We start from the raw sequence: 2,500 nt of genomic DNA, 5'->3' as shown, positions 1-2,500 counted from the left end.
CCTAACCCGTATTGTGCCTTAACCTAACCCGTATTGTGCCTTAACCTAACCCGTATTGTGCCTTAACCTAACCCGTATTGTGCCTTAACCTAACCCGTATTGTGCCTTAACCTAACCCGTATTGTGCCTTAACCTAACCCGTATTGTGCCTTAACCTAACCCGTATTGTGCCTTAACCTAACCCGTATTGTGCCTTAACCTAACCCGTATTGTGCCTTAACCTAACCCGTGTTGTGCCTTAACCTAACCCGTGTTGTGCCTTAACCTAACCCGTGTTGTGCCTTAACCTAACCCGTATTGTGCCTTAACCTAACCCGTGTTGTGCCTTAACCTAACCCGTGTTGTACCTTAACCTAACCCGTGTTGTACCTTAACCTAACCCGTGTTGTACCTTAACCTAACCCGTGTTGTACCTTAACCTAACCCGTGTTGTACCTTAACCTAACCCGTGTTGTACCTTAACCTAACCCGTGTTGTACCTTAACCTAACCCGTGTTGTACCTTAACCTAACCCGTGTTGTGCCTTAACCTAACCTATGTTGCGCCTTAACCTAACCTATGTTGCGCCTTAACCTAACCTATGTTGCGCCTTAACCTAACCCATATTGTACCTTAACCTAACCCATATTGTACCTTAACCTAACCCATATTGTACCTTAACCTAACCCATGTTGCGCCTTAACCTAACCCATGTTGCGCCTTAACCTAACCTATGTTGCGCCTTAACCTAACCCATGTTGCGCCTTAACCTAACCCATGTTGCGCCTTAACCTAACCCATGTTGCGCCTTAACCTAACCCATGTTGCGCCTTAACCTAACCCATGTTGCGCCTTAACCTAACCCATGTTGCGCCTTAACCTAACCCATGTTGCGCCTTAACCTAACCCATGTTGCGCCTTAACCTAACCCATGTTGCGCCTTAACCTAACCCATGTTGCGCCTTAACCTAACCCATGTTGCGCCTTAACCTAACCCATGTTGCGCCTCAACCTAACCCATGTTGCGCCTCAACCTAACCTATGTTGCGCCTCAACCTAACCTATGTTGCGCCTCAACCCAACACACATTGGGCCTCAACCCAACACACGTTGGGCCTCAACCCAACACACGTTGGGCCTTAACCCAACACACGTTGGGCCTTAACCCAACACACGTTGGGCCTTAACCCAACACACGTTGGGCCTTAACCCAACACACGTTGGGCCTTAACCCAACACACGTTGGGCCTTAACCCAACACACGTTGGGCCTTAACCCAACACACGTTGGGCCTTAACCCAACACACGTTGGGCCTTAACCCAACACACGTTGGGCCTTAACCCAACACACGTTGGGCCTTAACCCAACACACGTTGGGCCTTAACCCAACACACGTTGGGCCTTAACCCAACACACGTTGGGCCTTAACCCAACACACGTTGGGCCTTAACCCAACACACGTTGGGCCTTAACCCAACACACGTTGGGCCTTAACCCAACACACGTTGGGCCTTAACCTGCTCTGTAATTGTCATACGACGCGTTAAATTAGTGTAGTGTTGCCTAACTGCAACCCCCGCAATATAGTTTGCTACTCGCACTGCCCGGTCCCCAGAGTATCGCTTCATGTGAAACACCTTGCAGCTATACACTGTAATGCGGATGGCAGTAGGACGTACATGCTCAATGCCCTTCGCAGTTGTTCATTGGCATTCGCATGGCGAAGCACAGCCTACGTTGTGGTACGGCTTGTGTCAACTGTCCGCTGATGTTGTACGTCCAAATCACACACTGTACTGCACATTGGTCCTCATGTACTGAATGATACATCGTGGTACATGTGTGACCGTACCACGACTGCGCCAACAACGGCGAACCATACGGTCCAAATATTGTGCACTCAGCTACGTGTCGTCTCCCTATAAGAGCTGGATTGCAGTATGGTATGCCGTGGATGGCGATCAGCATGAGCCGTCTGTTGATGTAGTGGCGCGTGTTGTCAGACGTAGTCGTCTCCTCTCACACACCGTGATAGCATGGTGCACTGCGTTCCACATCTGCGACATGCGACAGAGGCCGGTTGACAGTCGTTCGCGCAATGGACATCGCATACGTACGGGGGCCACCTTCCACGTGTTCGCGAAGCGTGCACATGTTGTTGCGTGTATGTGGGCAGACATAGTGTGTCGTGACACCTGACACAGGCATGCAACAATCGTTGAATTTGCAAATGGCGATGGACGTCTACGTTTGCTGGTGACGTTACGCAAATGAACAACTGGTAAACCGTTGTGGTGCGGTTGTTCTCGCTAGAGGTGAATCAGTGATGGCGACGATCGGTTGAGCTACCAACCGGTTGTTTCAGCGATACCCACCATGCCCACGAACGTGAATGGCATGTGGGTGTGAAGCGATACGCGGCGGTGGCTGGGTGGGACCGTCCCCGGCCGGTGAGGGGGGGCCTCCCGGCGTGCTGGCCGCGCGGTGCGTGGGCGCACGCGCTACAGCCGGCTGGTGGGG

The sequence above is a fragment of the Schistocerca americana genome, chromosome 3 (genome assembly GCF_021461395.2).
Source record: "Schistocerca americana isolate TAMUIC-IGC-003095 chromosome 3, iqSchAmer2.1, whole genome shotgun sequence".
Lineage (NCBI taxonomy): Eukaryota > Metazoa > Arthropoda > Insecta > Orthoptera > Acrididae > Schistocerca > Schistocerca americana.
This window is presented reverse-complemented; position numbering follows the sequence as displayed.